We start from the raw sequence: 12,812 nt of genomic DNA on the forward strand, positions 1-12,812 counted from the left end.
AGAAAATCTGGAAAGGGAAACGCAAAGGCTGAATCTAGAAATAGTAGTGGCCACTGAAGTGAAATGGAAAGAAAGCACAGATTTGTGGTAAGACGAGTATATATTAATATAAACAGCAGCAGGAAAGGGTATAACGGGAGTAGGTTTCGTTATGAATAGGAAGGTAGTGTCGAGTGTGTGTTACTTTGAACAGTTCAGTGATAGGGTCGTTCTTATCAGAATCGACTGTAAACCAACACCGACAACGATAATTCACATATACATGCCGACGCCGCAAGCTGAAGATGAACAGATAGAGAAAGTATATGAGCATATTGAAAGAGTACTACAGTACGCAAAGGGAAATTAAAACTTAATAGTCATAAGGGACTGGAATACGGTTATGGGAAAGGAGCAGAAGAAAGGTTGCACGAGAATGAGGGCTTGAGACAAGGAATGAGAGAAGAGAATAAGTACCTGAGGTTTGCAGCAATTTTCATCTCGTAAAGGCGAGAATGAAATAAATACTAAGTACAGGAAAGCTAAGACGAAATGGATGCATGAAAATTGAAGAAATCTGAAATGAAATTATGGTCGGAAGGACTAACTCAGAACGTAGGAAAGTCTAAATAACCTTAGGTGAAAGTAAAAGCAAAGGTAGTAACACTAACAGTGCAACGGGAATTCCACTGATAAATGCAGAGGAGAGAACGTATAGGTGTATAAGTATATTGAAGGCCTCTGTAAGGGGGAAGAGGTGTCCGATGTGATAGAAGAAGTGGGGTGGCCGAGCGGTTCTAGGCGCTACAGTCTGGAACCGAGCGACAGCTACTGTCACAGGTTCGAATCCTGCCTCGGGCATGGATGCGTGTGATGTCCTTAGTTTAGTTAGGTTTAAGTAGTTCTAAGTTCTAGGGGACTGAAGACCTCAGAAGTTAAGTCTTAAAGTGCTCAGAGCCATTTGAACAGTTTTTTTTTTATAGAAGAAGAAACATGAGACGATTTAGAAGAGATATGGGATTCAGTATAAGAATCAGAATTTAAGAGCGCTTTGGCGGGCTTCAGATCAAGTAAGGCAGAAGGGATAGATAACATTCCATCAGAATTTACAAAATAACTGGGTGAAGTGACAACAAAATGACTATTCACGGTGGCGTGTAGAATGTATGAGTCTGGCATCATACCATCTGACTTTCGGAAAAATATCATCCATGCAATCCACAGACTGCAATGGCTAACAAGTGCGAGAATTATAGCACGATCTGCTTAAAAGCTCATGCATCCAAGTTGCTGCCGAGCGTAATACACAGAAGAATAGAAAAGGAAACTGAGGACTTGTTAGCTGGCGATCAGTTTGGGTTTAGGAAAGGAAAAGGCAACAGAGAGGCAAATCTGAGGTTGTGGTTGATAATGGAAGCAAGACTAAAGAAAAAGCAAGACACTTTCATAGTATCTGTAGACTTGGAAAAAACGTTCGACACTATAAAATGGTGGAAGATGTTCGAAATTCTGAGGTCAACGGGGGTAAGCTATAGGCAATATATGCAAGAGACAAGACGGAATAATAACAGTGGACGACCAAAAACGAGTGCTCGGATTAAAACGGTTGTAAGACAGGGATGTAGTCTTTCACCCCTACTGTTCAATTTGCACATCGAAGAAGCAATGAGGGAATTAAAAGAAATGTTCAGGATTGGAATTAAAATTCACGGTAAAATGATGTCGTGGATAGGAATCGCTGATGATATTGCTATACAGAGTGAAATAGAAGATGAATTACATGATCTACTGAGGGAAGAAAGACGAAGGTGATGAGATTAGCAGACATGAGAACAGCAAGGAACTTAACATCAGGATTGATGATCACGAAGTAGATGAAGCTACTACCTAGGCAGCAAAATAACCAATGACGGACGGAATAATAAGGACGTCAAAAGGAGACTAGATCTGGCAAAAATGCCATTCCTGGCCAAGAGAAGTCTACTAGTATCAAACATTGGCCTTAATTTGATTAAGAGAACAGCAATGTATGGTAGTGAAACATGGACTGTAGGAAAACCGGAACCGAAGACAATCGAAGCTTTTGAGATGGGGTGCTATAGGCAAATGTTGAAAATTCTATGGATTGGTAAGGTAAGGTGTTGTGTTGGCAGAAGAGCCAACACCGTGTTACTAGAGCAGGCCGAAATGCACGCGTTTTAGCTCACGCAGGCTGGCGTGACGAGGGAAGAACTATACTGACATGAGGTCTGGAACATGACAAAGAATTAGAATTCAGAAAGCGGACGTAATTAGTTTGATACTTAACTTTAATCCAACAATGATGAACGTCGCTCTTGACGGTACATGATCCACAATATTATCTGTTCAGAATACATTCATAGTAACTGAATATGGCGCCTTGCTAGGTCGTAGCAAATAACGCAGCTCAAGGCTATGCTAAACTGTCGCCTCTGCAAATGAGAGCGTATGTAGACAGTGAACCATCGCTAGAATAGTCATCTGTACAACTGGGGCGTATGCTAGGGAGTCTCTCTAGACTAGCCGTGTGGCGGCGCTCGGTCTGCAATCACTGATAGTGGCGACACGCGGGTCCGACGTATACTAACGGAGCGCTGCCGATTTAAAGGCTACCACCTAACAAGTGTGGTGTCTGTCGGTGACACCACATTCCTCCCCCGCAAATCGGCGGACGGTTGTGGTGTAAGGCCTCCTCCCGCCGTGGAGAGGACCCCATATTGACGTATACGACGATGTGGGGAGCATAACAACAGGCGAGGCTGTGCCACCCGCACCCTGTCATTCGGACCGCGGGGAGCTAAGGAACGCCTGAAAACCTACTCCGGGGTGCACGCCAACATGCGGTGTATGCGCCTGTAGAGAGACAGGAGAGGCCGAAGAGTCGACCTCCATCGGGCTGGGGCACCAGATGGGCGAAGACGACATATGGTCCGGAGCGGGCAAGAGTTCCATGTCGGAGGACAACTGGTCCCGGGGAGCGATCGGCGGCGCACCCAGGGGGGCGCCCGGCGGCTGCAGCGACGCGTCCACTGCGGGCGTCGCCGGCGGGAGAACAGGCGGCGGCGGCGGCTCGTCGCCATGGGGCAAAATGGAAGGCAGCGTCGGTAACACCTGGGGTTGAGGCGAGCCAGTGGATGGGTCCCCAGGGCCCTGACCGGACGGCACCGTCGCTGAAAGCAGACGGGAGCGGCGGATCCCGTGCGACGACAGAGGCGCAGCTGATTGAGATGCCGGTGCACCTCACCAGAGGCCCCCAAAACCAAATACTTAGCGTGTCCGAGGCAGCGAAGAATGCGCCCTTCGAGCCAACGCCGTGAACCTCGGTAGTGGCGGTAGTAGACAACGTCGCCCGGGGCAAAAGCAGGTGTCTGCCGCTGCACAGGAACCTGATGCGGCGGATGCAGCTAAGACATCAAGGTTCGATGATGGCGACCGTGGAGCAACTCAGCCGGCGAGCGACCATCTCGAGGCTGAGAGCGATACGAGGACAAAAAGAGCAATAACGCGACCTCCCGAGAATGCGACTCTTTCAACTTCAACATCTATGACTTGAAAGTCCTGACCAATCGTTCAGCGGCACCGTTTGACTGTGGCGAAAACGGCGCGGACGTCAGATGTTGGCTGGCCGCGGTGGTCTAGCGGTTCTAGGTGCTCAGTCCTGAACTGCCCGACTGCTACGGTCGCAGGTTCGAATCCTGCCTCGGGCATGGATGTGTGTGATGTCCTTAGGTTAGTTAGGTTTAAGTAGTTCTAAGTTCTAGGGGTCTGATGACCACAGATGTTAAGTCCCATAGTGCTCAGAGCCAGAGCCGTCAGATGTTGAATACCATTGGCCTTGTAGAATGGCTGAAATTCTGCGGACATGAATTGTGGGCCATTGTTTGAAACAATTGTCTGTGGAACACCTTCAATGCAAAAGATAGCAGATAACGCTTGGATGGTGGCAGATGATGTCTTGGAAGACATCCGGACAACAAAAGGAAAATTACTAAATGAATCTATCACAACCAACCAACGAGCATTCCAGAATGGACCAGCAAAATCGATGTGTAACCGTTGCCAAGGGAAAGTGGCTTTTGGCCATGCGAATTTCCGCGGTGGTCCTGATTGTTGTTCCGCACACACCATGCAAGAAGAGCACATATTCGTAATCGCGGCATCGATTCTGAACCAAGTACAGTGCTGACCAGCAAGTTGTTTCGTTCTCACTATACCCCAAAGTCCGTGGTGGAGAAGCTTTAAGACAGAGGACTGTAACGAACTAGGGACCACGACCCCGGACTGATCATTATCAGAACGCAACAGCAAGACACCACGTCGAACAAAAAGTCTCTCCTTGTGAGCAAAAAATCGGCGAACTAACGGGTCCCCGATCCGTGACTTTGACAAGAGCCATTGCGTAGAAACAAAATGCAGAACGGTAGCAAGGACAGGACAGGCAGTTGTGGCTGTAGCTACACGACGAAAACCAATCGGAAACGATCCGACCACGCCATCAGTTTCCGAATTAGTGAATATGCAAGCAAGTTCGGAGGAATCAAATGCCCTATCCTCAGCAACAGGCAAACTGGACAACGCATTGGCGTTTCCATGCTTAGCAGTGGACCGATACAAGATATCGTACCGGTACTGCGAGAGGAAAATAGACCAGCGAATAAATTTCTGCTCTGTACATGGAGGTACAGGCTTGTTCGGATGAAAAAGCGATGTCAAAGGCTTGTGGTCTGTGATGATGGTAAAGTGACGACCATACAAGAAGTCATGAAACTTTGTAACACCAAATGCGAGAGCCAACGCTTCTTTCTCGACCTGTGAATAATTTCTTTGCGCAGACAAGAGCAATTTGGACTCAAAGGCAATAGGGCGATCGTGCGAGCCATCTTTGTGTACAAGCACAGCACCGATCCTGTTGTGTACATAGTTCCGCGTAGTCAGCGCGTAGACAAATTTCCCACTAGAGCGCGCCCTGCTAAACACAACTGCACAGGCGCAGAGCTCTTCTGTCTCCGCACTATGAGATGGTGCTGCCATAGAGACGGGCCAAATTCTGCTTCCGCCGATCCGCGTATTAATATGTAACGCTGCCAATGAGATTGCTGCTAACGTAGAACCTTTTCTCCTTGTGGATCACACTTGCACAGTGATACATGAATGCGCGAGGTATTATAACGAGTGTACAGACCTCCGATTAGTCAGTCTGCATTTGTCTGCAACAGTCTGTACGAGTTCTACATTTGTCTGTACCAGTTTATAGTCAAGTTTCAGTCTGCGCCCAATAAGATTACCATATTCCTGTACATCGCCATGAAGATAAATGTATAGACACTTTTGTCAAGTATCAGAGATATATATGAGAATAAGATTAACGTACCAATACCAAAGGAACTTCAGATTGTCAATTGTAAATAGCATCCAGAACCAAGTTCAGTAATTTTTCTGCTTGTTATTATTTTAGTACATATGAGTGAAAATTAATCAAGTTCTGTTTAAAGTTGTTCACTGTCAATCTGCTACTCTAAGCGTGCAAGTGGCATTTCTATCGTCTGACCTAATGGCAGAAGATAAACACTCCACGATAAGACCACGAGACATATTGCTGACACTCGCCTACTTCGTTAGAGCGACAAGTCAAATAATGTGATGGTGTGTGTACTGAAGGTCTTACAGTACGCTCACCACAGATCCCGAAATCCGATGCATCCACCATCAACAAAAGGGGCTTCTGGGGGTCGAATGGCGTAAGGCAAGTATTGGAAAGCAACGCCAATTTAAACCTGCGAAAGGTGCGTTCGCATTCCGTCGTCCAGACGAACGGAACACCTTTACAGCGTAAGCGATGAACCGGAGCTGAAATGGGAGAGGCATGCGGCACATATCTGTGATATTAGTTGATTTTTCACAGCACACTCTGTAGCTGCTTCAAATTCTGTGGCGAAGGGATGTCTTGTATGGCACGGAGGTGCGTGGTACTGGGATGTATGCCTTGGGCATTGAGTACGTGGCCCAGGTATGGCAAGTCACGAGCAGTAAAAACACACATTTGTCCTTCCATAAGCGAAGACCATTTTGTCGCAAGACCTGAAATAATGTTCTGAGATTGGCTAAATGTTCTTCTTCCGTCTTTCCGGAGATCACAATATCGTCCAGATAGTTTGCTGCAGTAGGGACCGACGCACAAACAGTTTGTAGATATTGCTGAAACAATGCAGGGTCGGATGCACACCCGAATGACAGTCGTTTGAATTTATGCAAACCAAGATGCCTGTTAACTACCAAAACGCACTGGGATTCTTCGTCCACCATTATTTGCAAGCACGCGTCTGCTAGGTCCAACTTCGAAAAATATTTGCCCGGGCGCAGTTTGTCAAAAAGTTCTTCCAGGAAAAGGTGCAATCACTAGTTGTGGATTCACTGTTGCCTAGAAGTCCACACAAAGTCTCAATTTTCCCTAAGGTTTTGGCAAAATTACTAAGGGTGATGCCCAGAGAGCAGCCTGCACATGTTCAATTACACCTTGCGATTCCAAATCCTGTAATGTTTTTGCGACCTCATCACGCAATGCGTGGGGAACATTGCGCGCTCTGAAAAATTTCGGTTGCGCGTTTACTTTCAGTTCCAAATGTGCTTTATAGTTCTTAGCGCAACCGAGGCCCGGTACAAAAATGTCTGCAAATTCTTCACAGAGATGAGAAACACTGTCTGAAAGCACAGGCTGGTTCACTGATAAGACCTGATTTACTATAGACAAGTTAAAAAACTGAAATAAATCGAAACCAAACCAGTTTACGCAGAAGAAGAACGAAGGACGTAAAAGGAAACAAGTTTTGTTTGTCCTTTGTATGTTGCAAGAAGGCTGCACTGTCCTAACACAGGGATCTATTGACCTGAATAGCTAGTTAACCTCAGATTTGCGGCACGCAATGGAAGTGTGCCCAGCTGTTTGTAAGTGTCTGGACTGATCAGTGAAACTGCAGCTCCGGTATCGAGCTGGAATGGTATCACGTTGCCGTTAACGTCCAAGTCTACAAAAAGTTTATTGTCCTGCTGACGGCAAGAACGACTGTCTCGTGGAACGTGAACTGACACTGGTACAAAATCACTTGCGACTGGACGGGAGTTCCGGCGATGTCGACGCACACTATTTGTGGGACGAACACAGTCACTGTTAGAGAGAGTGGCACTGGGCGGAGTGGAATGAACGACATGAATTTCCATGGGCGAAGTTTCGCGAGCCTGAGTATCCTTGGTTCGATTCCGATTCTGGAGCGAAGCAAAGGGCCTTGAATGGTTTGGAGTTTCCGATCTGAGCTTTTTCTGGCAAACACTCTGAACATGTCGTTTTTTATTACAGTAAAAGCAAATAGCTTGGCGGGACAGCCAGTTCTAACGCGAATGTTTAGTAGCGCACCGTGAGCATGATTTAAGCACAGCATTTGCTTGCTGGCGCGGCACACATAGCTGCGAGCCTAGCGGCAGCGGCGCCGTGGGGCGCGAGGGCTGTTTACTGCTCCCTGCAGCCCGCCCAGTGGGCCGGGTAACCTGACACACGGCTGGCGAAGTTTCAAATGATTCCTGAACAAGGTCAAGTGTGTCCTGCCGACCCAATATGTCCATCACTTGTTGAAGGGAGGGATTGACTAGTTTCAAAATCTGTTCCCTTATACGAACATCAGAAACGTTCTGTGCAATTACATCACGTACCATAGTATCTGAATATGGGAGTCCACATTGACACTCAAAAGCACAATCCCTAGTAAGACCTTGCAAGGTTGCAACCCACTAAACGACTCTGAGCAATATGGGACTTAACATCTATGGTCATCAGTCCCATAGAACTTAAAACTACTTAAATCTAACTGGCATGGGAAGCGAGAATGCTACCGCACGACCACAAGCAGCGGACTTGCAACCCACTCCTGATTAGTCTGACCTGCCGTACGTTTTGTACGAAAGAAGGTATACCATTTCGCAACGACTTTGACTGATTGTTTGAAATATGCATCTACTGCAGAAAAAATTTCTTCGTACGACAGAGTTGCTACGTCGCATCGGGGAAATAATTTGACTACCACATGGTAGGTTTGCACACCGACGGACGACAAAAGAAAAGGCTGTCACTCGTTACCTTGAATTCTGTAGGCGGCGAGATGAAATCCAAATTGGCGTGACCACTCAGTCCAGCTTTCCAGCACAGCATCAAAAGGTCTGAAGGTCGGTGCAACTGCTTGTTGTGGCTGCATTAGCGGTGGAGCGGCGCCTGCCACATCGTTTTGCATTGCATGTTGACCCTGGACGAGCTGTCCAAGGGCATTTAGTAATGCCTGCGTCTGCTGATTCCGTAAGCGATAAAATGTGGACAGTACATCTGGAGATTGTGGCGAAGCCATTACACAATTAAATCAGGGCAGTATAGATAAGGACACCGTTGTTACACTCGTCGCCAATGTCGTGTTGGCAGAAGAGCCAACACCATGTTACTAGAGGAGGCCGAAATGCACACGTTTTAGCTCACGCAGGCTGGCGTGAGGAGGGAAAAAGGAAACTGATGTGAGGTCTGGTACATGACAAGGAATTAAAATTCAGAAAGCGGACGTAATTAGTTTGATACTTAACTTTAATCCATTGATGATGAACATCGCTCTTGACGGTACATGATTTACAATATTATCTGTGCAGAATACATTCATAGTAACTGAATATGGCACCTTCGTAGGTGGTAACAAATGACGTAGCTGAAGGCTATGCTAAACTGTCGTCTCTGCAAATGAGAGGGTATATAGACAGTGAACCATCGCTAGCAAAGTAGGCTGTACAACTGGGGCGAGTGCTAGGGAGTCTCTCTAAACTAGCCGTGTGGCGGCGCTCGGTCTGCAATCACTGATAGTGGCGACACGCGGGTCCGACGTATACTAACGGAGCGCTGCCGATTTAAAGGCTACCACCTAGCAAGTGTGGTGTCTGGCGGTGACACCACAGAAGGAATGAAGAGGTTCTGCACAGAAAGGAAGAGGAAAGGAATATGTGGAAAATAGTGATAAGGAAAACGACAGGATTACAGGATATCTGTTAATACATTAGGGGAAGACATCCATGGTACTTGAGGGAGGTATAGGGGCCAAAACTGTAGAGAAATACAGAGACTGGAATACATCCAACAAATAATTCAGGATGTAGTTTGCATGTGCTACCCTGAGATGAGGAGGCTGGCAAAGAAGTGGGATTCGTGGCAGGCCGCAGCAAGCCAGTCAGAAGACAGATGACTAAAACGAAAAAAATGTTTCGGACAACATGCAAGTGTTGAGGAGAAGCTTCAAAAATTAAAATGGGAAGGCGATATTCTTGTCCAGAAACACGATTGAGACCATTTAGAGAACGGCCATTTGAAGCTGACTAGAGAACGGTATTAATGTCGCCAATATACATTTAGCCTAAGGACCGCGAGTGTAACATGCGAGGAATTAGGTCTCATACAGAAGCGTATAGACACTCGTTTTTCCCTAGCTCTGTCTGGGAGTGGAACAGGAACCCTCCACCATGCACCTTACAGTGGCTAGGAGAATATATATGTAGATGTAGTTGGCTGCCTTTTTCTCTGAGCACTGGGAAGACACACTGCCACCCTGGAGACGGGTGATGTCCACCACAGCCTGGCCACTCCCAGCACTGACCAATGTAATTGCTCCTTAGCACGCCCCACTGCAGAGAGGAGCTTCCGTCTTGACTGCTGGACGCAAACCAACTTTCTGGTCTGCTCCAGCTGTGACCCGCGACGGCATAGTGGAGCCATCACGAGGCACACAGACCAAGTCCAGACGGGGAATTACAGTAAGAAGAGCTCTGCCCAGTGACTGCTCTGCCACTAGCCACCACGGCTTCGAGCGCTGACTGAAGCTGCGCCGCCGCCATCTTCCTAACCCGCTAACCAACACATCTGTACCCAGCCCGCTCATACGGACGACCTCGACCACCTCTCTGGTCTCTGAACCGAATGACGCGCTGCAGGTTCTCCGTCGCTTCCACCGTGACGTTGGTGCTCGCCCCCCAGATGATGCTGTCGTTATCATTCCGTGCCATCAACCGCGCTTTCTAGCCAAACTACGAGCGCCAGAGCAGTCTTGTCACATCCAGCTTTACGCCAAGAAAGTCAACCATGCCGTGAAATATTCTACTGCACAGTGTCTATAAATATACTTCTAGAAAACGAGAATGACCTGTGATTTTTCCACTGTCTTGTTACTCTTCGTTCTTCAAGAGGCCTACTATTAATTACTGCTAAAAGGGGAGCAAGTTGTTTTGCGTAATCTCTGCGGAATCTGCGGAATCTCCTACAAGTACTTCATCCGACCGAGATGACTTATACTGTTGGATGACTTTAGTTTATTTTTTATTTCACGTTCAGTTATCTCAATATCTGCCATTCTGTCATTGTTGCGAATGTTGGAAGGAAGAACTGTGTAATGACATTCAAGGTGAAACTGTTTAGGAACTCCAAATTCAATATTTCTCCCTTCTGTATGTCATCTCGATTTCTGGTGCTATTATAGTCACTGAGCGGCTGAACAGATCATTTCTTTTTGCTAACTGTACTTCAAGCCTGTATCAGAAGATAGCTTCTCTTATTATTGGTGTGATGGCATAAGCTGTTGCCAGCACAATGTCGGCAAAGATGTAGAGCGAAGATCGATATTAGGCGCTTGATCAATGCCCGCCTATCACATGAGAGGCCAGAGACAGACTCGCAAGCAACAAACCGGCAACGCCCTCTCGACCGCAAGTGTTTAGACCTCCATCGCTGACCAGAGGGTTTCAGTCATTGGCTCACCCACTGTCACTAACTCACACCGCAGTCAGTGCAGGCTCTGCTAACGTCACCTGCTTCGATGGTACATAGCGGTATCAGATTAGTACAATAGCTAGATTTCCGATAGTGTTTGCAAGAGGACTACTGCGGATGAGCATGTACCACAACACATGGAGTCCATTAAGGTTAAGTAGCAGCTATCTGTTCATTAATATAATGAACCGTGTTAATCCACGTGTGTATTTGTATCGTAGAAAGAGTATCCACCTACAACAACATCGTCTCCCTTGATTCCTACGGTACAACGGTACAAGCCTCTATAGTGGCGACAAGGATTCTGCAATTGGCAGTCACATCAGTTGGCAAAATTTCGATTTCGAATTTATTAAAGGCTTCTCCCACGGCTCTCTTTACACTTGTTTTGGCTTCGTTCAGCTCTTGTTTGTGAATTAGACTTCAACTTTACTTCAATCTGTGATGAAGCTCTCTTAGTAACTTTCTCATGGGTCCGTTGTATCACGACTGGTATTCACTACCGCCCCCCCCCCCCCCCCCGACTTCTGTTTTCATCAAATTGACGTCACTACTAGTATCGACTACTGAGACGTACTACAATCTGTTTCCCTTCTCTCTTGTTAAGCAAAAGCTTTTTTATGTTGTTCTTGACATTCCTTGTAACATCTTTTCTCAGTGGTGCTGTCATATAACAGCGCAATGGTCACTCAATTTCTTCATTGAATCGAAAACTTCTGGTCAATTAGTTACGAGGTGATCAAAAACTTTTTCCTCAAAAGTGGTTCCCTATCCCCTGAAAGTAATTTTCATGTAAGACATTCGAGGCAATCCCGCAAGAATCCCTGTCTCTGGCACTAGTTCCATAGCAGATAAATTAAAATCTCCCTCTTTTACAATGGCATGGTCTCCAGATGATGAGATTTTCTCCGAACTGCCTTGCCACTACAGCTCTTTATGCAAGCGGTCTCTAAAGGCGTGTGATTACTACGTTTGATCCACATTTGATGCTCTTGTGTATCTATTATTCCACGTTCAATTTGTTATTACATCATTATATCTTACCAAATGTTTTACGGCAATATAGACGCCACTACAGCTATCGTAGCCATAAGTATAAGTGTCTGGATGTAGAAGTTTGTTATTATTCACTTGCGGTTTCAGGAAGCTGTCTGTTGTCTGTATGATGTGGATATTATTACAGCTAATAAGGGATTTTAGCTCTGGGTTCTTACCGCGAATGATCCTGCGGTTTGCTAATGCTCTTTGCTAACGCCCTTTCCGATATGCGTGGATAAACCTTTCCCTGTGACGTGTGTGTAACTTATACCTCTTTGTCTTCAGTAGGAAATTCATCACTGGCCCTAAAAATAGTTCCTCTAACCAAAAAAGCGCGTGTGCACGTCACGCGTGCTCTACTACAAGCGTAGTGTACACCTGACATAGCAGAGTTGGAGAACTTCGCATCGAAGATCGACGCACAATCGTCTTATTCTCTGGTTTCGTTATTGAGCTCGGCTCAAAACCAAAGATCTCGATCTTTTCTGGGTAAGATGCTGCAACTAGCGAGCACTGTATCCATGCAGCCGGCGAAACTGGCTTTCTTCACAAATTCAGCCACCCGTATGAGGAACCGAGTATGGCTACGTAACACATGCGGCAAGCGTCATTCGTGCCGACGTGAGGAGTTACTGTGCCTGGCAAAAGAATGTGAAACACCCAGAAGACATGATCGGATGTCATGTAACTTCGTACACGTACACACCATGGGTGGATATTCCAATAATTAGAGTTACATTTCTCTGCCACAGGTAAAACGACCACCAGAGCGCATTAGTGTTGTTCGTGTTTGGTGTTCTTACCAGGGCTGTCAAAGTATACAACGCAATCTTTTCCACCGTGTACAAACCCTAGGGACTGATCCATGTACGGAACAAAAAAGGTCTAATGATCTTATGTCCGGAGATGCATGGTTTCCAAGCTAAAGACTATTTCTTCA

The sequence above is a fragment of the Schistocerca nitens genome, chromosome 7 (assembly GCF_023898315.1).
Source record: "Schistocerca nitens isolate TAMUIC-IGC-003100 chromosome 7, iqSchNite1.1, whole genome shotgun sequence".
Taxonomy (NCBI): Eukaryota; Metazoa; Arthropoda; class Insecta; order Orthoptera; family Acrididae; genus Schistocerca; species Schistocerca nitens.